The following is a 23,868-nucleotide window of genomic DNA, read 5'->3' on the forward strand; positions in this document are numbered from 1 at the left end:
CATTTCTCTGTGGATGACACAGTGCGTAGACTCACATTCAGAAGCAGGGACACAAGACGTTTATCAGATATAATTTGCATATATTTTCTCTCAGCCTGTGTCTTGTCTTTTCATTTTCTTTATGGTGTCTTTTAAAGCCTTGGATGTATAACCATATGTATCCATACGCATGTACATATGTTAGAGATTTTATTTGGTCTTTTGCTTTTATTAAAATAAAATCTAACTCCACATACCTTTTAGCATCTTGATTTTCTCACTCAGCATTACCTCATGGAAATTCTTCCAGTGGCTCTAATTAATTATTTTTAACGATTGCATACTATTCCATGGTGCTTATTTCCCCATTGATGAGTGTTCAGTTTGGTTCTAGGTTTATGTTTTCCCTTTGCAACAACCAGTGAAACAACAGAAACACTCATATCCATACCTATCTGTTCTAAGTATTGGTGCATTTGTTTCTGTAGCTTGAAGCATAGGAGTAAGATTTTTGGCTCAAAAGCTGTATTTACTTTTTACTTTGATAGATGTTGCTGGATTGCTTTCTGAAATGGATGTGATAACTCACTTTTCTCCCAAATGTCTGAGCTTCTTTTCTCCCATATCCACACAAATCAGAGAGATGTCCATTTAAACATGCTTGCCAGTGAGGAAGGTAAAATGTGACTAGGCATGTGCATTTCTATGATGACTAGCAAATTTTGGCATTTTTCACACGTTTGGTAGTTGATTGGATTTGTTCATCTATTAACTCCCATTTAAACTTTCATACATTTTTTTTCCATTGGTCATTTGCATTTTTCTTTTCAGAATATAAGTCTATTTGGCTATTATATTATAGATGTTAGCTTTTGCTATTTGGATTGCAAATATTTCCCCCAGTCATATTGTTTGATTATTGGTTTTGCTTTTGGTATTCTTTGCTGTAAGAATTTTTTCCTAGTATTGGTTAAGAAAGTCTTCTTCATCTCCAGACTCATGTAGTTTTTTTTTTTTTTTTTTTTTTAAAGTTTATTTATTTATTTTTTTAATTAGTTTCTGCTTTATAACAAAGTGAATCAGTCATACATATACATCTGTTCCCACATCCCTTCCCTCATGCATCTCCCTCCCTCCCACCCTCCCCATCCCACCCCTCCAGGCGGTCACAAAGCACCGAGCTGATCTCCCTGTGCTCTGCGGCTGCTTCCCACTATCTATCTACCTTACGTTTGGTAGTGTATATATGTCCATGCCTCTCTTTCGCTTTGTCACAGCTTACCCTTCCCCCTCGCCATATCCTCAAGTCCATTCTCAAGTAGGTCTGTGTCTTTATTCCCGTTTTGCCCCTAGGTTCTTCATGACATTTTTTTTTTTTTTAAATTCCGTATATATGTGTTAGCATACGGTATTTGTCTTTCTCTTTCTGACTAACTTCACTCTGTATGACAGACTCTAGGTCTATCCACCTCATTACAAATAGCTCAGTTTCGTTTCTTTTTATGGCTGAGTAATATTCCATTGTATATATGTGCCACATCTTCTTTATCCATTCATCCGATGATGGACACTTAGGTTGTTTCCAGCTCCGGGCTATTGTGAATAGAGCTGCAATGAACATTTTGGTACATGTCTCTTTTTGAATTATGGTTTTCTCAGGGTATATGCCCAGTAGTGGGATTGCTGGGTCATATGGTAGTTCTATTTGTAGTTTTTTAAGGAACCACCATACCGTTCTCCATAGTGGCTGTACCAATTCACATTCCCACCAGCAGTGCAAGAGTGTTCCCTTTTCTCCACACCCTCTCCAGCATTTATTGTTTCTAGATTTCTTGATGATGGCCATTCTGACTGGTGTGAGATGATATCTCATTGTAGTTTTGATTTGCATTTCTCTAATGATTAATGATGTTGAGCATTCTTTCATGTGTTTGTTGGCAGTCTGTATATCTTCTTTGGAGAAATGCCTATTTAAGTCTTCTGCCCATTTTTGGATTGGGTTGTCTGTTTTTTTGCTATTGAGCTGCATGAGCTGTTTATAAATTTTGGAGATTAATCCTTTGTCAGTTGCTTCATTTGCAAATATTTTCTCCCATTCTGAGGGTTGTCTTTTGGTCTTCTTTATGGTTTCCTTTGCTGTGCAAAAGCTTTGAAGTTTCATTAGGTCCCATTTGTTTATCTTTGTTTTTATTTCCATTTCTCTAGGAGGTGGGTCCAAAAGGATCTTGCTGTGATTTATGTCATAGAGTGTTCTACCTATGTTTTCCTCTAAGAGTTTGATAGTTTCTGGCCTTACATTTAAGTCTTTAATCCATTTTGAGCTTATTTTTGTGTATGGTGCTAGGGAATGATCTAATCTCAAACTTTTACATGTCCCTGTCCAGTTTTCCCAGCACCACTTATTGAAGAGGCTGTCCTTTCTCCACTGTACATTCCTGCCTCCTTTATCAAAGATAAGTTGGCCATATGTGCGTGGGTTTATCTCTGGGCTTTCTATCCTGATCCACTGATCTATCTTTCTGTTTTTATGCCAGTACCAGACTGTCTTAATTACTGTAGCTTTGTAGTATAGTCTGAAGTCAGGGAGCCTGATTCCTCCAGCTCCGTTTTTCGTTCTCAAGATTGCTTTAGCTATTCGGGGCCTTTTGTTTTTCCAAACAAATTTTGAAATTTTTTGTTCTAGTTCTGTGAAAAATGCCATTGGTAGTTTGATAGGGATTGCATTGAATCTGTAGATTGCTTTCGGTAGTAGAGTCATTTTCACAATATTGATTCTTCCAATCCAGGAGCATGGTATATCTCTCCATCTATTTGTATCATCTTTAATTTCTTTCATCAGTGTCTTATAGTTTTCTGCATACAGGTCTTTTGTCTCCTTAGGTAGGTTTATTCCTAGATATTTTATTCTTTTTGTTGCGATGGTAAATGGGAGTGTTTTCTTGATTTCATTTTCAGATTTTTCATCATTAGTGTACAGGAATGCCAGAGATTTCTGTACATTAATTTTATATCCTGCTACTTTACCAAATTCATTGATTAGCTCTAGTAGTTTTTCGGTAGCATCTTTAGGATTCTCTATGTATAGTATCATGTCATCTGCAAACAGTGACAGCTTTACTTCTTCTTTTCCAATTTGGATTCCTTTTATTTCCTTTTCTTCTCTGATTGCTGTGGCTAAAACTTCCAAAACTATGTTGAATAAGAGTGGTGAGAGTGGGCAGCCTTGTCTTGTTCCTGATCTTAGTGGAAATGGTTTCAGTTTTTCACCATTGAGGACAATGTTGGCTGTGGGTTTGTCATATATGGCCTTTATTATGTTGAGGAAAGATCCCTCTATACCTACTTTCTGCAGGGTTTTTATCATAAATGGGTGTTGAATTTTGTCGAAAGCTTTCTCTGCATCTATTGAGATGATCATATGGTTTTTCTCCTTCAACTTGTTAATATGGTGTATTACATTGATTGATTTGCGTATATTGAAGAATCCTTGCATTCCTGGGATAAACCCCACTTGATCATGGTGTATGATCCTTTTAATGTGCTGTTGGATTCTGTTTGCTAGTATTTTGTTGAGGATTTTTGCATCTATGTTCATCAGTGATATTGGCCTGTAGTTTTCTTTCTTTGTGACATCCTTGCCTGGTTTTGGTATCAAGGTGATGTCGGCCTCGTAGAATGAGTTTGGGAGTGTTCCTCCCTCTGCTATATTTTGGAAGAGTTTGAGAAGGATAGGTGTTAGCTCTTCTCTAAATGTTTGATAGAATTCACCTGTGAAGCCATCTGGTCCTGGGCTTTTGTTTGATGGAAGATTTTTAATCACAGTTTCAATTTCAGTGCTTGTGATTGGTCTATTCATATTTTCTATTTCTTCCTGATTCAGTCTTGGCAGGTTGTGCATTTCTAAGAATGTGTCCATTTCTTCCAGGTTGTCCATTTTATTGGAATAGAGTTGCTTATAGTAATCTCTCATAATCTTTTGTATTTCTGCAGTGTCAGTTGTTACTTCTCCTTTTTCATTTCTAATTCTATTGATTTGAGTCTTCTCCCTTTTTTTCTTGATGAGTCTGGCTAATGGTTTGTCAATTTTGTTTATCTTCTCAAAGAACCAGCTTTTAGTTTGGTTGATCTTTGCTATCGTTTCCTTCATTTCTTTTTCATTTATTTCTGATCTGATCTTTATGATTTCTTTCCTTCTGCTAGCTTTGGGGTATTTTTGTTCTTCTTTCTCTAATTGCTTTAGGTGCAGGGTCAGGTTGTTTACTCGAAATGCTTCCTGTTTCTTAAGGTGGGATTGTATTGCTATAAACTTCCCCCTTAGAACTGCTTTTGCTGCGTCCCATAGGTTTTGGGTCGTCGTGTCTCCATTGTCATTTGTTTCTAGGTATTTTTTAATTTCCTCTTTGATTTCTTCAGTGATCACTTCGTTATTGAGTAGTGTATTGTTTAGCCTCCATGTGTTTGTATTTTTTACAGATCTTTTCCTGTAATTGATGTCTAGTCTCATAGCATTGTGGTCGGAGAAGATACTTGATACAATTTCAATTTTCTTAAAATTACCGAGGCTTGATTTGTGACCCAAGATATGATCTATCCTGGAGAATGTTCCATGAGCACTTGAGAAAAATGTGTATTCTGTTGTTTTTGGATGGAATGTCCTATAAATATCAACTAAGTCCATCTCGTTTAATGTATCATTTAAAGCTTGTGTTTCCTTATTTATTTTCATTTTGGATGATCTGTCCGTTGGTGAAAGTGGGGTTAAAAGCCCCCTACTATGATTGTGTTACTGTCGATTTCCCCGTTTATGGCTGTTAGTATTTGCCTTATGTATTGAGGTGCTCCTATGTTGGGTGCATAAATATTTACAATTGTTATATCCTCTTCTTGGATCGATCCCTTTATCGTTAGGTAGTGTCCTTCCTTGTCTCTTCTAATAGTCTTTATTTTAAAGTCTATTTTGTCTGATATAAGAATTGCTACTCCAGCTTTCTTTTGATTTCCATTTGCATGGAATATCTTTTTCCATCCCTTTACTTTCAATCTGTATGTGTCTCTAGGTCTGAAGTGTGTCTCTTGTAGACAGCATATATATGGGTCTTGTTTTTGTATCCATTCAGCCAATCTGTGTCTTTTGGTGGGAGCATTTAGTCCATTTACATTTAAGGTAATTATTGATATGTATGTTCCTATTCCCATTTCCTTAATTGCTTTGGGTTCGTTATTGTAGGTATATTCCTTCTGTTGTGTTTCTTGCCTAGAGAAGTTCCTTTAGCATTTGTTGTAAAGCTGGTTTGGTGGTGCTGAACTCTCTCAGCTTTTGCTTGTCTGTAAAGGTTTTAATTTCTCCATCAAATCTGAATGAGATCCTTGCTGGGTAGAGTAATCTAGGTTGCAGGTTTCTCTCCTTCATCACTTTAATTATGTCCTGCCACTCCCTTCTGGCTTGTAGGGTTTCTGCTGAGAGATCAGCTGTTAACCTGATGGGGATTCCCTTGTGTGTTATTTGTTGTTTTTCCCTTGCTGCTTTTAATATGATTTCTTTGTGTTTAATTTTTGACAGTTTGATTAATATGTGTCTTGGCGTATTTCTCCTTGGATTTATTCTGTATGGGACTCTCTGTGCCTCCTGGACTTGATTAACTATTTCCTTTCCCATATTGGGGAAGTTTTCAACTATAATCTCTTCAAATATTTTCTCAGTCCCTTTCTTTTTCTCTTCTTCTTCTGGAACCCCGATAATTCGAATGTTGGTGCGTTTAATGTTGTCCCAGAGGTCTCTGAGACTGTCCTCTGTTCTTTTCATTCTTTTTTCTTTATTTTGCTCTGCATCAGTTATTTCCACTATTTTATCTTCCACCTCACTTATCCGTTCTTCTGCCTCAGTTATTCTGCTATTGATCCCATCTAGAGTATTTTTCATTTCATTTATTGTGTTTTTAATCGATGCTTGATTCATCTTTAGTTCTTCTAGGTCCTTGTTAACTGTTTCTTGCATGTTGTCTATTCTATTTCCAAGATTATGGATCTTGGAAATAGAATCTTGGATCAGCTTTACTATCATTATTCTGAATTCTTTTTCAGGTAGACTGCCTATTACCTCTTCATTTGTTAGGTCTGGTAGGTGTTTATCTTGCTCCTTCACCTGCTGTGTGTTTTTCTGCCTTCTCATTTTGCTTATGTTACTGTGTTTGGGGTCTCCTTTTTGCCGGCTGCAGATTCGTAGTTCCCGTTGTTTTTGGTGTCTGACCCCAGTAGCTAAGGTTGTTTCAGTAGGTTGTGTAGGCTTCCTGGTGGGGGGGACTAATTCCTGTGCTCTGGTGGTTGAGGCTCGATCTTGTCTTTCTGGTGGACAGGTCCACGTCTGGTGGTGTGTTTTGGGGGTGCCTATGGCCTTATTATGTTTTTAGGTAGCCTCTCTGCTAATGGGTGGGGTTGTGTTCCTGCCTTGCTAGTTGCTTGGCATAGGGTGACCCGCACTGTAGCTTGCTGGTCGTTGACTGAAGCTGGGTGCTGGTGTTGGGATGGAGATCTCTGGGAGATTTTCGCTGCTTGATATTATGTGGAGCTGGGAGGTCTCTTGTGGACCCGTGTCCTGAAGTTGGCTCTCCCACTTCAGAGGCACAGCACTGGCTCCTGGCTGCAGCACCAAGAGCCTTTCATCCACCCGGCTCAGAATAACAGGGAGAAAAAGTAGAAAGAAAGAATTAGTAGAAGAAAGAAAGAGAGAGGGAAAGAAAGGAAGAAGGGAAGGAAGGAAGGAAGGAAGAAAGGAGGGAGGGAGGGTGGAAGGATGGAAAGAAAGAAGGAAAGAAAGGAGAGAGGGAGGGAGGAAGGAAAGGAAGACAGGAGGGAGGGAGGAAGGAAAGAAAAAGAAAGTGGAAAGAAGAAGGGTGGGAGGGAGGAAAGAAAAAGAAAGAAGGAAAGGAGGAGCGGAGGGAGGGAGGGAGGAAGGGAGAGTAGGAAAAAAAGAAAGAGCAGGTAAAGTAAAATAGAATAAAGTATGAAATATAGTAGCGTTATTAAAATTAGAAAGTAATTATTGAAAAAAAAAAAAAACCGGACCGATAGAACCCTGGGACATATGGTGGAAGCAAAGCTATACAGAGAGAATCTTACACAGAAGATTACACATACACATTCACAAAAAGAGAGCAGGGGGAAAAATCAAAAATCTTGCTCTCCAAGTCCACCTCCTCAATTTGGGATAATTCGGTGTAAAAAGAGGAAAAGGGCGAGAAGTCTGAAATCTTGCTCTCTAAGTCCACCTCCTTAATTTGGAATAATTCGTTGTAAAAAGAGGAAAAGGGGGGAAAGTCTTAAATGTTGTCCTCAAAGTCCACTTCCTCAATTTGGGATGATTCGCTGTCCATTCATGCACTCCACAGACGCAGGGCACATCAAATGGACCGTGGAGCTTTAATTCGCTGCCTCCGAGGCTGCACAGAGAGATTTCCCTGCCTCTGCTCTCACAGCTCCCGGGTCTCAGCCTTGGACCTGGCCCCGCCTCTGCGCGTAGGTCGCCGGAGGGCGTCCGTTCTTCGCTCAGACAGGACGGGTTTAAAGGAGCCGCTGATTCGGGGGCTCTGGCTCACTCAGGCAGAGGGGAGGGAGGGGCGCGCAGTGTGGGGCGGGCCTGCGGCGGCAGAGGCCGGCGTGACTTTGCAGCAGCCCGTGGCACTCCGTGCGCTTTCCCGGGAAAGCCGTCCCCGGGTCTCGGGGACCCCGGCAGTGGCGGGGTGCACAGGCCCCCCGGAAGGCGGGGCGGACAGTGACCCGCGCTCGCACACAGGCCCCACGGCGGCGGCGGCAGCGGCGGCGGCGGCGGGCCGCGGCGGGCGGCTGTGGCGGCGGCAGCGGCGGCGGCGGCGGGCCGCGGCGGGCGGCGGCGGCGGCGGCCCACGCCCGTCTCCGAGGTCCGTGCCTTACCCGCGGCTCGTGCCTGTCTCTGGCGCTTCCCCAAGCAGCCCTCTTAATGCCCTCTCCTCGCGCACCAGGAAACAAAGGGGAAAAAAAGTCTCTTGCCTCTTCAGCAGCTCCAGACCCTTTCCCCGGACTCCCTCCGGGCTAGCCGTGGTGCACTAACCCCTTCAGGCTCTCTTCCTGCCGCCAGCCCCCGTCCTCTCCCTGCGCTCCGACTGAAAGCCGATACCCGAGCCTTAGCTCCCAGCCCCGCCCGTCACGGCGGCCGAGCAGACAAGCCTCTCGGGCTGGTGTGTGCCTGAGGGCACCGGTCCTCTGTGCCAGAATCTCTCCGCTTTGCCCTCCGCACCCCTGTTGCTGTGCTCTCCTCCGCTACTCCGAAGCTTTCCCCCTCCGCCACCTGCAGTCTCCGCCCGCGAAGGGGCTTGTAGTGTGTAGAAACCTTCCCCCCTTCACGGCTCCCTCCCACTGGTGCAGGTCCCGTCCCTATCCTATTGTCTCTGTTTATTCTTTTTTTATTTTGCCCTACCCAGGTATGTGGGGAGCTTCTTGCCTTTTGGGGGGTCTGAGGTCTTCTGTCAGCGTTCAGTAGGTGTTCTGTAGGAGTTGTTCCACGTGTAGATGAATTTCTGATGTATCTGTGGGGAGGAAGGTGATCTCCGCGTCTTACTCTTCCGCCATCTTCCTCCGGGCCCTCATGTAGTTTTTTGAAATACTTGTGTTGTCTTTTTTATATATTTTAAAATTATTTTCTATTTTTTAAGGTAGTTACTAAGTTTCTTTGTTTTTGTCTTTCTTCGTTAATAATAAGGTACTGTCATGAAAGTAGTGACATCCCACCGGCAGACACCTAGGGCACAGATCTTGGTTTCTGAATACCATTAACTTCTAAAGGAACCAAGCCTCTTTGGAGAAATGGCTGAGATTACAGGTTGTGGCCAGGAAAATACAATCAAGCCAGATCATCTTGTGGTGCTAGAAATAAAGGAAGTGGTCAGAGACTAATGGGGTCATTTCCAAAGGACTCAGAGATCACATTGAAGGGTCTCTGACTGGTCTAATATGGGAAAATTTGAACATTAAAAAAATATAACAGGGCTTCCCTGGTGGCGCAGTGGTTGAGAGTCCGGCTGCCGATGCAGGGGACATGGGTTCGTGCCCCGGTCCGGGAGGATCCCATATGCCGCGGAGAGGCTGGGCCCGTGAGCCATGGCCGCTGAGCCTGTGCATCCGGAGCCTGTGCTCCGCAAATGGAGAGGCCACAACAGTGAGAGGCCCACGTACCACAAAAAACAAAAACAAAAACAAAAAAACTCCAAAAAACAAAAAACAATGATGGTAAGTGATCACAAAAATTTGAATAAACAAACCAAAAATTCATCAGTCAACAGAGATATCCCAAAAAAGAAAAGAGAGAGACTAATAAATTATAGGAAAAAAGATACATTAAAAAAAATCACTGTTGCAGCATCAATGTTGTATCTGGTTCAGGCAGGAATGTCAATGGAGGCTAAAATTTTTGGCCAATGGATTGTTGGGTAACACGATAGTCTCACAGTGATAAGTCATCACTCCATAGATTGCTTGCTAATTGCAAAGGGGAAAATGTATCTTTAGTATGAAAAGATCTGTCAGTCACTACCCCAACCAACTAGACAGTCTTAGTATTTGCTAATAGTAGGATGATCTGACAGTTTGTGTCTTCTCTTCTATGTAATATAATGTATATAAATCATTGACAATAAAGTGATTTTGCCAAGAATGTTTATTCTGAATAAAGCATCTATCTAATTTGCATTTTACAAGAAGTATTGGAATTAAAGAAGCAAGTTAAATAGCATCATTATGAATCAATCAGACAAATCGATAATTTGGGACATTCTCAAAGCCGACTTGTCTGGACCTTTTAAAAAGTCAAAGTCAAGAGAAAAAAATTTAAAAAGTCAAGAGAAAAGGAGAAATACTATCTAAAGAATAGAAGGATTCTCTAGATTAAAAGTGATTTCAGAGACATAACAATCTATTGCAATATGTGACTATTTGGATATTGGAGTTCAAAAAACTATTAAAATATATTTTGAGCATAATTGGGGGAATTTGAATAACAACTGAATTAGAAGATATTATGAAATTTTTATTAATATTTCTTAGTTTTAGTAGTGGTGTTGTACCTTTTTAGAAGCATGCCCTTATTAGGATATGTGTGCTGAAATGTTGGAAGTTTTAATTACTGCAGAAGTCTTTTTCATGTATAGTGAAAATCTTTTACTACCTACTGGTCCCCATTCTGCCATCTGAAGCTCAAAACACATGAGTTAATACTGTCAACAAGAAAATACTATCTTTGCTATCAATAAAATAATTAAAGTGTGTACATATAAAGGAGATGATTACAAAAACTTGATGTCCTGATATTATTATACTAATTATATGCCACTGTGGCACACACCCTTTTAAACGCATGATTCCTCCTAGCAGGTTTGTCTAGGTATAAGTCACGTATGTCAGTCGTTTCCCACTGCATAGATGCCGTGTTAGAATTAGAATTAGAATTATGTGGGAAACTGGGAATTCATTCTTGCCATGATTACAGTGAATTATAGTCCGTTTTCAGGGACTGTGAAAAAAGCTGAGAATAGACTTACCCTAAAACAGAGAGGGGTAATAACCATGACTTTTGTCCTAGATAATTGAAAACGAATGGAAATTAAAAATAAGAAAATCAAAATATCAATGACAGATTTCTGAGGAGAAGAAAAGAAAAAGAACAGGTAAATTATCAGTGATGTAGGCGAAAAAAACTCAAAAGAAGAAATTTCTGGAAGGGGACTAAAGAAGTATAATGGTGATCATTCTGAATTGATCCACTCATTGATGGGTTAATCAAGCTGTCTACACAAGATTGCAAGGTGAAGTATGTATTCTTCCTGACCGTTAGTTACCTAGACACTTTCTCTAGTTAATGACAACTACAATAGGCAACAGGAAAATGTCATTTAGCCAGCATGCCCAGGTGGATCTTCCTTGACTTTCACGGTGAAAGCTTTGTCTATGTAGAGACTACATATTTTATCCCAGATACCTGACTGACAGTAGAGGTAAGACACGCAATGTGCTTTGGAGCTTGTAGTTTCCTATTTTTTTTTTTTTTTTTGGTTGGTACTATGTAGACGTGGAGAGAAAACTTTGGTGAGAGAAACTTTAGTGTTAAAATATATTATGATTCAGCTGCTACCTTTTTTATGCAAAAATAGTTCTGCTTTTGAAGTATTTTCCTTTAGGTGTGATCTGTTGGACCTATAGCATCATTAGTGGTATTTAAAAGTTTCTACACCTGACAGTTTACTTGGACAAATGCAAAGAACAATGAACACTGATTTTTAAGGAGCTAATAAGTAGTCATTTAAATAACAAATTAGCTTAATTTTAGTTTACAATAATCTAAATTTTGGAAAAATTTATTTATTTGTATATCGCAATGACATTTCTTAGCATAAATATGCTTATTTTCAGAGGCTTAAAAGGATACAATAGACATGATTCTGTTTAATATACATAACTGTGGATAGATTTAACATTGAAAGTTTAAACACTTTCTCTTAGAATTTGGATTTTTGTTTTCACTCTCTCTAGCAAGATAACTTTGAGATAGATATGTGTCAGAAATATAGAGTGGATGGTGAAATAGAATGCTAGGATATGAAGGGAAAGTTGATAAAAGTATAATTGGTTCAGAGATTTTTGTTGAACAAATGAAACCAAAGATTTTTCCCCCAACATCACAAACTAATAACATTTCTTTTTGATTTCCTTGGAGACACGTGAAATAAAATGTAATAAATACTGTACTTGTGTGTTTACTTACCAGAATATTCTCCTCAGAAAAAGTAATGATACCCTTTCATTGACATCATCCAAGTGATAATATACTTTTGTTTCTGTCGTTGGAGTAATAATAACCTTTCAACCATATCACTGCACATTTCTTCTTTCTTTTACTGTACATAATGCATAAAAATAAAAAGGCTATATTACTTCTTAAGGAAAAAGTTTGTTCTTTAAATAAATTCACAGACATCTGAAAACTATAGTTCCTTGTTAATGTGTGCTAAAATTTCTATAGATGCTTGTAGCTTTTTACAAAAATTTAATTTTAATATTCTTTCAATTGTCACATTATACTTAACTCTACAGATCTCTGCTAGTTCACATCTCAAAAATATGACTTCAAATTGGTTTTAGTTGCTTATATCACAATAATAAGAAATTAGATTTTATTTGCCAAATACTTCTCAGACTGTTTCAAAGTCTGGTTTGCATAAAATATTACTGGTAGATAAATTGTTTGTTACTAAAGGGCAGATATGTCCAAGCTAATGTTGATGGGTGATTTTAGTATAATTCAATAAGAGTTGACACTACTCAGAGTGAAAATTTCAACTTTTTCTTTCAAATTACTTTAATCACTTAAATATAAATGTAATATATTTAATATAAAACATTGATAGGTAATTAATAGAGTCCTTTATGAATTGCTTCCTATTGTAATAAATTGTAAACAGTATGAAATAAATGGTGACATTGGTCTCTTTACTTAGTATCTCTTAAGAACAAAGAAGGTAAGTCCTTTGTGTTTTTGTTTATTAAGTTTGCTTTACTTCATCATAAATTGTAAAACTGTGTTTTTGCAGAATGAAGGAAATCCAAACAGCATCACTCTATGTAATAAGAAAAGTGAACGATATATTGAATATTTAAAACGAAGAACTAATCGTAATAGTAATAAACTAATCATAAAGTGTCTCCATGCAGACATGAATTCTGGGAAGTAGGCTAGAGGAGTTTTATAACAATTAATTATAAAATTTTATATCTTTTCAGTATATGTTTATTAAATAAATGTCTGTTTCTGGTCTTGTTCCATGTCCCAAAGTACTTTATCAGAGATGGATAACGTTGGTTTGAAGTCACACTTACAAATGCAGGGCAGAAATGTTACTATCATTTACAGATTTCTACTACTACAAATAATCTCTAAGTTAAAGCCTAAATTGTCCATTGGATGCCTAGTTAAAGTTTTTGTTAAAAAATTCTTATTTATTAAGCAGAGCAAGAAAACAACTTCAAGACTAACTTTTAGTTGTTCTAAACATCATCTTTTGGTTTTCTTATTGGAAGGAGAGGGATTGTTCACCAAATTGGTAATAATAAGAGTGCTAGATGACTCTGTTATTTAGTTAGTGTGATTTAACAAGCCAGGTCCCTTTCCGTGAATATTAAGTGATGTGTTATTCTCAATAGCTATTGTTCTAGTCAGTTTTTTGTTACAAGTCTTATTGATATATATTTCACATACCTCACAGTTCACCCACTTAAAGTATACAAGTCAGTGGTTTTTAATCTATTCAGAGTTATGCAACCATTGGCACAGTTAAATTTAGAACATTTTCATGATCCCCAAAAGAAATCCCATACCCATTTACAATCACTCCCCATTTCCTACCAACCATCCACCTACCACCCTAACCCTAGGCAACAGCTAATTTAACTTCTGTCTTTATATAGATTTGCCTTTTCTGGACATTTCATATAACTGGAATCATGCAATATGTGGTTTTATTATGACTGGTATCTTTCATTTAGCATAATGTTTTCAAGGCTCATCCATGTTGTAGCATGTATCAGTATGTCATAGCATTTTAATGCCAAATAATACCCTATTATATGGTATACCTCATTTTATTTATCCGTTCATTGATTGAAGGACATTGGGGTAGTTTCTATCCTTTGGCTATTATAAATAATGCTGCTATGAACATTCCTGTACAAGTTTTTAAGTGGATATTTCACTTCTCTTGGGTATATGCTTAGCAGTGGAATTGTTGGATCATATGGTAACTCTATGAATAGTCATCTGAGGAATTGCTGGGCTGTTTTCTAAAGAGGTTGTGCCATTTTACATTCCTACCAGTGGTGTATGAGGTTCTGACTTCTCTACATCCTTGCCAGCACCTGTTGTTATCTGTCTTTTTTATTATAGCCATCCTAGTGAGAATAAAGCAGTATCTCATTGTGATTTTGATTTGCATTTCCCTGATGATTTTGAACATCTTTTCAGGTGCTTATTGGCCATTTGTATTTCTTCTGGGAAAAATATCTATTCAGATCCTTTGTCCATTTTAACAATTGTAATTTGTCTTTTATTACTGTCTTGAGTTGTTTATATATTATTTTATCAGTTTTGTTTTGTGTGGTTTACTAAGATGAAAATCTTAAATGTATGTGTATACGTCTATAATAAATTCAATTACTAACAAAACATTAAATCAATTAAATATAAATTTTGGTCAGTCTGATATAGGGACATTAATTTGATTCAATTTTTCTTTTAATTATTCTGAAGCCTACCAAACTGTGTGGATTTTAATAAATTACCGAGGGCATAGCTTATAAAATAATAGGATGTACTGATTGGAAGTTAAGTTTAGAGAAGTAAATTATTTGTTGTGGGATTTCAGAAAGAGCCCTCTTTTTAGGAAGATATAATATGAAGAAAAAAGTAAATTTTTATTGACCAATATTTTCATTATAATACATTTAAGTTATTTTTTAAGTGTTTAAAATTTTAGCATTTGAGCAACCGTCTTTCCTTCTTTCAAAATTTTTCGTAATCCTTTCCTCATACATATTATTATTTTGGGGCTATAAATTAAACCCAAAGGAACATAAATGTTTTCATATTTCAACAAAAACAATCACCTCCACTCCCCACTTCCTTACCTTCAGTTGAACAAGTGAGGGAAAGAGTAAAAATCATGGTTGGTCCTTTGATGTTGCTGGTCTGGCCAATTTTCCAAGCACAATGGGGCAGAGGTACAAGCCTACTTTACATGGAAGAACATTTAAGAACAATCAAAGCTTGGAGAGGAAATCAGCTGCCACTAAAATGTCAAAGTATTAAGTATTTCTGCATATGTAACTGAAGGAAATGGAGAAGACAGCTGAGTGTTCAGGATGAGGTCCAGGTTCCCTGGCATTTGAAAGAAGTTATTAATGACCCTTCCTTAGGTCTCTTTCTTTGGGTCAGGGATGTAGTATGAACGTCTCCTTACATACACTGAACAGAAAGAATGTGCAGCTCAACACATACATGACTTCCCTTTCATGTGAGAAAGAAATTATGGGAATATAACTGAAAATTATCATATCAGTTTGTAAAATCATTGGGCAATATGAATTTTTTTAGGGTTCCTTATATATTTTGCTCAGACAATAAGTCTTCACCATAAAACAAAAATGAATGGACTAGAAAACTGAACAGACTAAGCTTAATTATAAATTTGAAAGTTTGGACATGTACAGGGAGTCAGCACTTAAAATATAATGCTTATTTTAAGTGATCTTTGAAGTAAAGCAGCGTATGAATGTATGGTATAACTTTAAGATAAAATAAGTTTACATATATATAAATTTATAAATATATATAAATAATTGTTTTAAAGTTCATGCAGTTCTCTCAAACAGATGCAATTCTAAATATCAGCAAGTTACTACTAACAAGAAGATGCTGAATGTAAATCATGATCCAAGACCTGGACACAGTGATAACACTGCTATCTCATTTGAGTAACAGCTCCTTATACCATGTATCAGCAACATCATCTTCTGAGCTTCTCATTCTTATGCCTAGCCTTTACTTTAGCTCATAGGTATGTCATTGGAATTTTGCCATTTAACAACCAAGCCCTGTGACAGGATAATAAGTTAAGAACAGTTCAATAATGTGAGTGCGGAGAAGAGCATGTCTTCAGCCAGGAAAGATGGAAATTGTCCATATAGAAGAAAAAGAAAGTAAGAGGGAAAGAAACAATAAGAGAAATAAAACCTTAAGGGCAAGAATTAGCACTAGTTGTTGCAAGTCAGTGCCTATATTTTGTAGGCTTAGTAAATCATGGCTGCTTAACCACAAGTTTAAAGCTGTTAAATTACCAACAGTCAATCCCCCAAAACATATGTATGAAAAGATGTAGAATAAAATAAAACAGTAAAGAAAATTTCCTGTTTAAAATTTAATGCTGATATGATTAAAAACATATATCAACCGCTTAAAGGCAATCAGACGTCACAATCAACGAATAAGCTTGTTATAATAAAAAGAAGCTTCATTGTCATTTCTGGGTGCCAGATTAATTTATTATTGTTTCTTAAAAAGCTGAAAATGGTAAGAGGTGATTCATTTATTTGGATTGAAAACTACATCTGAGTCAAAGTTAACAGCCATCTGGAAGGAAAGTACCGTTTGAGAAGGCTTGGGGGTATGCCTGAAGCTTTTTACTTTTGTATCGTTTGCTAATAAGCTAGTTATCTGGAAGCTGTTAAATTAAAATATTTGATTTTGCTGAGATTACAAAGAAATATTGGACTCATAGTTAATATTTTGCACATAAGTCTTCCATTACATTCTGTAACTTTTTAAAATCCAATGCTATGGCCTGTTATTTCTTCCTCCTTCCCTCCTTCTTTGTGCTTTAGGCAATATTTTTCTATTTGTTGCATGTGAAATAAGTATAAGAATTGAAGTAAGATAGTGTTTTGAGCCTATGTTTTACAAAGCTTCAAACTTTAGAACTATGTTTTGTTTAAAGAACTTCGTACTTAATATTTGTGCTGTTTTTTTCACTGGCTTTTTACTAGTATATGTACTCACTGGTTTTACTCACTGGTTTTTACTAGTATAGGTACTAAATTCCCAAAAGCCTGTATCTGTAGTGTAATTAGTTATACTCTAAGCACTTTTCCCCTCTGACTCTCCTGAGAAAATAGGTATAGTACAGGAAAATGTGAGAATGTTAGTGAACCACTTAGGAACAAACTAAAATTGAGAAAAAATAAAGATGAGAGAAATGTTATGACCAACATTGAACTTAATGTGTATTTGACAAATGTTATACATTTTTTTAGACTGTAATTTTTTATATTTGGTTTTCCCTTCATTAATTTTCCTTTCTCTTTTATGCTTTTCTCCTCTCCTTTCTCATTCCTTTGTTTCTTTTCTCTCCTTTTTCCCACCAATTTTTTTTTCTGCTACGAACAAGAAATGGTTCCACTTTGAGGAGAATTTTAGAATGCCAGTGTCCTTACATTTAGTTTTGCAAGTTCAAGGTGTGTGTGTGTGTGTGTGTTGACGTTTTTCTTCTAAGACAATTTAAAATATAAATTTGAATGTATTATCTTTCTATATTGCCTAACATTTTATGCAAATCCTACATAGTTTTGGAAACAAACTGCAGTAAACAGTTCAGAATCCCTGTAGTATACTTTCCTTAAAATGTCTTGCTTACTAGAAATGTCTATATTGACTTATTTTAACTTAAAATATAGCCACAAGTAGATCTTCCTATGATATTTTTCTTAATATTCCAGCTATGGGAACTGCAAATATGAAAACATCATAACTAATTTCTTCAAGTACTTATTAAACACAGTCTTCTGTTAAAAATCAACTTCTTTAATACAGGCAAATTAATAACTAATGAATGAGATTTAAAAATTTTCATGTATAATATTGTTTACAAATTTTGGAAAAATTTTCCCACTGCAGCAATATTAAGGAGTAGGACTTGGTCCAAGAATGATCCTCAAACTGGTTTGTTTATCTCATAATGAAGCTGAAGTGTAGAAATCTAGATTCTGACTTCAATGTATTGTTTGCAGGAAAAAAAAATGGGCTGAAGCACTCTTGATTTTCTGATTTACCAGGGTTTTGCTTTGCCTGTGTAATCTGATTCTTATCCCTGGCTTCACAACTGTATAGGAAAAAAAACAAAAACAAACAAACAAACAAAAAAGGAATTGTTCAGCTCTTGCTCACCACAATTTCATGCCAATTTTAACTGAGCTCATGCCTTCTCTTTTAAAAATTATCTCAATGGTTCTCTAACAAAACATTCAAAAGAGTAGCTGCTGTGGGTTTTTTTTCATCTTTCCCCTGATCTTTCCAATTCCATATTCCCTTCTTCCTCAAGTTCCATCATTAGTCCTCATCAAATGATTATTCTTCCTATTTATTTGGAAAGATTCAGGGCATTTTCCCTCCTTCTCGGCTTGTCAATGTGTGATTCCCTTCAATTTTAAAGAAAGAGATGTTTATACTATAAAACCGAACTGTCTCTTTGTCCTTGACCCAGTTCTTCCTGTTTCATAAGCAGTATTATTCTCACAGATATTCTTTTCCAGACTAGAATCTCCTTCTTAACATTCACAGTTGTTCCCATATCCCCCCCTAGCTACAGTCCTCTTTCCTTCTTTTCTTCTATTGTTAAACATCTTCAATGTCCCTTTCAGGTCTATTCACATGATCTTAAATTCATGTAATTGTTTCTTCTCTCTCCTTCTACTGGGATTACCCTCTCAAGATCTACTCATTGTCAACTTTAGTATTCACTCTCAATCTACTTACTTCTTTTTTAAAAATTAATTAATTTTTGGCTGTGTTGAGTCTTCGTTGCTGCGTGCGGGCTTTCTCTAGTTGTGGTGAGTGGGGGCTACTCTTTATTGCTGTGCACAGGCTTCTCATTGTGGTGGCTTCTCGTTGCAGAGCATGGGCTCTAGGCAAGTGGCTTCAGTAGTTGTGGCACACAGGCTTAGTTGTTCCACGGCATGTGGGATCTTCCCGGACCAGGGCTTGAACCCATGTCTCCTGCATTGGCAGGCAGATTATTAACCACTGCGCCACCAGGGAAGTCCTCAATCTACTTAATTCTTTAATGCGTTTCACTCCTTAAAACTGTGTTTCTTTGACTTCTAGGAAAGCACATTAAATCCCTCTGCAGTTCTTACATTCTCCTCTTCCTATCTTTTAAATGCTCAGTCTTTTTCAGATATCTCTTTTCACTCCTCTGTTGTGCTCTCTATTAAATAATACACCTCAGAGATCTCATCTCCCCCAGAACTGCAACTCTCCCTTTTGTGTGAAAAATTATTTTTTTTAAATGGCTTCCCATTTTTAAAGAGTTTTGTCTGTATGGTTATATTTAATCCTCAATATGAACCTGTGAGGTTGATATTATTGTACTCATTTTACAGACTCCTGAATTCATATTTTTCAGTTTCCAACTATCTGGCCACTTTCCAAAAGTCAACTGAACATACATTGTACTTAGGCATTCAATATAGTGCAGTAACACATTCAGGATTAAATTTATAGTCTTTTATTTCTGTCCCATCCACTGTCTTCTAACTTTCCTATGGGCGTTAATAATACAACTACTAGCCAAGTCATTTAGTTCAAAATCTTCACTTGTTTGATTTTAACCAATAGAGACTTCTAACCCAATTAACCTGGATTATCATCTCGTGGTGGCTACAATGATTTGTTTCTACCCACAGTACTTCTGATATCAAGTGTGTGGGTTTTTCACACCAAGAAATTTTCCAGTTCTCTGTGGACACCAGCTGGCTTGCCTACCATTTAATTCAATTCTGACACCAACTACTGGGAGCCACAGGTTAAGGACTCAGTCCCGCAATACTGCCCCCATTTCAGATACCAATCACATGTACAGGGCCCCCAGGTTATCCACACTTTTGTCCAATTTGGCTATAAATCAGAGGTCCCCATGACCACCTCTTTACGTTGTTACAATGACCCACAGTACTCAGGGAAACATTCCACTTGCTAATACCAATTTATTATAAAGGATATTGTAAAAGATACAAATGAACAGCCAGATGAAGAAGCACATGGATTAAGGTCTGGAAGGAAAGGAGCTTCTGTCCCCATGGAGTGCATCACCCTCCCGGTGCAAGGATGCATTCACCAACCTGTAATCTCTCCAAACACTTTCGTTTAAGGTTTTTATGAAGGTTCCATTATGTAGGAGTAATTGATTAAGTCATTGGCCACTGTGATTATTAACTCAACCTCCCCTCATTCCTCCTCAGAGGGAGGTTAAGGAGTGGGGCTGAAAGTTCCAACCCTCTAATCACATGGTTGATTCCTCTGGCAACCATCGCCAATCCTGAAGCTATCTAAGGACCTATCAAGAATCGCCTTCTCAATGTAAACTCAGATACAGTTGAAAGGGACTTACTATGAATGATAAAAGACCATACTCATCCCTATCACTCAGGAAGTTTCAAGGATTTTAGGAGCTCTCTGCCAGGAATTGGGGATGAAGACCAAATATATATTTCTTATTGTATCACAGTATCACAGTGGTCCTCTTCATCACCTGTCAACTCATTCTTCAAAAGCCCACTAAGATGCTATTTCACCTGATCCCAGTGTTCTTAGGAACCTTTTCACAACTCTTTGTTCCTGTGGCACTTTTTTATTCCCATCCTGATACTGCTGAATACTGTGGTTTTCAGAGCTCAGGTTCTTAGGTTAGACAGGCCTGTATTCTGATCCTCATGCCATCACTTATAAGCTGGATGACTTGTTGCAAGCCACTTAACTTTTCTGAAGCTTCATTTTTCCATAGCCGTAAACAATATTAATAATGCCTTTTGTGGGATGCTTAAAAAGATTAAATGAGAAAATAATGCACATAGCTGGGACATAGTAAAAACTCAAAAGATCACCTCCTAAAGCATAATATTCTGAAAGTATGCAGAACCTAGAGTTTGAATATTCAGTTCCCAGTTTTGTACCCCTTGGCTTAACAGTGCTGTAACCTGGTCATAATACCTAAACCCATAGTACTTTTCTTATCTCTGCTATACAATGGGATGGATTATAATTCAAGTGAGTATTTGTGGGATATGATGAGAAATTTTTCTATGAGATGTTCATAAACTATAAGATTTGTGGTAAAATGTAAATAATGACTAAAATCAAGTGCTTGAACAGAGGAGTCAGATTTTGTACATCTTTGCATTTTGTTCATTACATGAACAAACATGAATTATATGAACAAACATGAATAACAGAGTGGCTTATATATAAAAAGACTGTGGTTATTTGTGGATTGAACTTACTTTGATATCACTTCTCCATTTCTCATATACAGACACTTTCCAAATCCTGTTGATTAAAAAAAGAATTTCTTATCTTTATTACTTTCTTCTATAAGCCAAAGCCACTTTCCTAATCAGGTCCCAATATCCTTTGAGAATAACTATAAGTGTCATCTACTTGGACACCTTGCCTCCAGGTTTTAACTCTATTAATCCTTTCATTACAATGATTTAGAATAATCCTCCTTAGACACTCATTTGACCATACGATATCCTTGTTCAAGAACCTTCAATGGCTTGCTTTTTCCTAGCACAACCAAGCTTCTCCGTTGAATTTTAAAATCTCCATCTGTTCCTACTCTTCCTAGGCAATAATATTTTCCATTATTCCTTAACAAGCTTCCACTGCCCTACCAAGACAGGTGTATTTTTTGTCTCTAGTAAACTAGGCCCTGAAGAAACAAATTTGCATAAAATATTCAGTAGCATGTTCCTTATTTTTCTCTCGCCTTCTATGCTTTCATACATGCTGTTTAAGTCTCCTGGAATGCCTTCTTCTCTCCCATCACTTTACATAAATCTACGGAAACTCCATGACCCAACAAATGTTTTTTATTCCCCTATCAATTTTTTCCTCTTATTCTTGTTAATCTTTCCCCTTTCTTAATGTCGTATACATAGTCTTTTAAAATAGAGGATTTACTCGCTTAGTATAAGATTCAGAAGGTACCATGGGACGTATACAGTCTCTGTCCCTTAGCAGCTCCCCATTTAACTCCTCCCAGAGATGTTCTATATATAAACAAATATAATATATATATATATTCTATCTTCATCCCTTCCCCTCTCGCTGCTTTTAATACAAATAATGAAGGGAGTGGTGAAGCTGTCCCTACGGAGGTCTCATTCGAGCAGAAGCCTTAATGAAGTGACTGAGCGTATCCAGTGAAGATTTGGGGAAAGAAAATTCCAGGGAAAGTAAACAGCAATTGCAAGGTCCTTTATGTGGGAACAAGCTTGTTGTACTCCAGGAAAAGCAAACTGGCCAGAGTAGACAGATTGGGAGAGTGAGGATGAAATCATAGCAGGTGAGGATGGTGTGGTATAGGGCCAAATCAAGGAAGTGACCTAAGCCATGGTAAGGAGTCTGGAATTTATTCGAAACTTGATGAACACCTTTTGTAGGATTTTGAGAAGAGCATGCCATGAGCTACTTATATTTTAAATATAAAATATTTAAAACATGACCATTATAGATACTCCATTCAAATTTGACAATAGGCAAGTACAGAATAAGATATTGTGTCTTGACATTGCAAATCAACTGAAATTATAGATTACTTACAAATTAATGACATTACTACATATTAAAACTTAAAGGATATAGGTAGAATGATACTGGGGAGAAATTTATAACAGTAAAATGATCTATTTAAATTGTTGAAAGTAAATAAACTAAACATTTAGCTAAACAAAAGTGTAATTAAGAAAGTAAGGTAGGGCTTCCCTGGTGGCGCGGTGGTTGGGAGTCCGCCTGCCGATGCAGGGGACACGGGTTCGTGCCCCGGTCCGGGAAGATCCCACGTGCCGCGGAGCGGCTGGGCACGTGAGCCATGGCCGCTGAGCCTGCGTGTCCGGAGCCTGTGCTCCGCAACGGGAGAGGCCACAGCAGTGAGAGGGCCGCGTACCGCACAAAAAAAAAAAAAAAAAAAAAAAAAAGAAAGTAAAGTAAAATAGGTGGAAAGGATGAAGAAAGCTATAAGAAGGAATTGAATATAAATGAAATAATATAACTAAAATAAAATAAATAAAATAAGACTTAAGTTCTTACTGGTTCTTTGACAAGACAAATGAAAAGGAGAAAATCGGCAAGTTGAAGAATAAGAAAAAAAAGAGAGAAAACACATTAAGACCTGTTGTAGGTAACTTTTGTGAGGGTGGTACAGCTCACAATTTCACCTTTTCTAGGATTGGCCTCCAATAAATAGTGATTGATTCATTTTTTAATTTAATTTTTATTTTATATTAGATTATAGTTGATTTGCAATGTTGCGTTGTTTCAGGTATACAGCAAAGTGATTCGGTTATATATATACATATATCCATTCTTTTTCAGATTCTTTTCCCTTATAGGTTATTACATAATATCGAGTAGAAATCAACAAGGACCTACTGTATAGAACAGTGATCGATTCTTAGTGGCCCTGTCTATAGTATGTGATCCTCTCCCAGTAGCCATCATTCACTGAGTAAGCTGGAGAACTCACCCAAGCTGGACCAATTATGATTTGCCCCCTGAAATTTTGACATTTAAAATTGTAAGAAACCAAGATCCAGAGTGGTTAGAGCATAGAGAAGTAGACTTAATCTGGGGTTCACTGTGCTTCTGCACATATGTGCAGACTCTCCAAAAGTTACTGGGACTCATGGATAGATTAAAGGAATCAATTTCCACAACCTTATTGTCCATTCATACTCTAGTTATGCTTTTCTCATTTTAATTTTCACAATATCCGTTTTCTCCTTTACAAAAAAAGACATACATCTCACTCAGGCTTCTTGAATATTACAATGGTTGGTTGCACCAGTATGTAAAAAACACCAGGGTGCCAAAGAAAGAATATTTGGAAATATTGATGTCGGTATTGAAGAAGTGAAGGCCTAATGACTGGGTAACAAATCCTCTTGCAAGTCAGGAGATTTCTTGTCATAGAATTAAATAAAATTTCAGGAGAACTTAATAGAATTTCCGTTGATTAATCATTAATAATAATTTTAAAAGAAATATCACTAAGTAATTTTTGTCATGTAAACGATGATGAGTTAAAAGAATCTAAAGCATTACTATATCAAAACTCCTTTTAGGACCAGTTATTAATTTATATGAACAAACTTTCTCAGCACTTAAATCTATGAAAATGAAAATATGAATAATATGAATGTTGAGCCCTATCTCATTCAAGCAATGTTAACATTCACCAATAAATATATGAATTAATAATAAAAAAT

The sequence above is a fragment of the Mesoplodon bidens genome, assembly GCF_964165515.1.
Source record: "Mesoplodon bidens genome assembly, chromosome: 12".
NCBI lineage: Eukaryota > Metazoa > Chordata > Mammalia > Artiodactyla > Ziphiidae > Mesoplodon > Mesoplodon bidens.